The 436-nt window shown below is 67.7% G+C and overlaps 1 protein-coding gene across 1 annotated transcript in view; it reads right to left on the bottom strand.

Moving 5' to 3' along the window:
- The window catches only part of HS1BP3 (HCLS1 binding protein 3), a 26278-nt gene that overhangs the window by 2825 nt on the left and 23017 nt on the right, over window positions 1–436 (bottom strand). The gene's annotated exons all lie outside the window — the stretch shown is intronic.

Here is a 436-nt window from a genome sequence, read left to right as displayed (position 1 = left end):
CGCCAGGCCCGGCTGCACCCCGGGCCCGGATGATGCGATGCAGAGACGCCCGCCCGGGGCTGAGCACTGCGAGCCCGGGAAGCTGCCGCCCAGCCTCTCCGCCTCCAGCGCTGGCGGGTCCGCGAAGGGGTGGGAGGACGGGACACGGGCAGGGGACCCGGGAGCCAGTGCACTCGGACCTCCCACCCTCCATTTCCTATGAAGCGGCGGTAACGGCCCCCAGCGGAGCAATGGGGGGACTGAGGTCAAGGCATGAGCAGTGCTCTCCGTGCGCACACCGTCTGCCCATCCTCGCTCTCCCCCGTGAGCCCTACTGCTGGGCCCTGCTGGCACGGCCGCTGTCCGGTGAGCTGCAGCTGCCAAGCGTCGGCTTTATGTGCTCCCAAGCCCTTTTATGCCAGTTGTACTTGCCCTTGCACTTAAAACACTGTTACTC

Source organism: Myotis davidii, unplaced genomic scaffold (assembly GCF_000327345.1).
Source record: "Myotis davidii unplaced genomic scaffold, ASM32734v1 scaffold238, whole genome shotgun sequence".
In the NCBI taxonomy this organism is placed as follows: Eukaryota; Metazoa; Chordata; class Mammalia; order Chiroptera; family Vespertilionidae; genus Myotis; species Myotis davidii.
The sequence above is the reverse complement of the archived record's forward strand: the minus strand, read 5'-3'. Positions and strand labels throughout refer to the sequence as shown.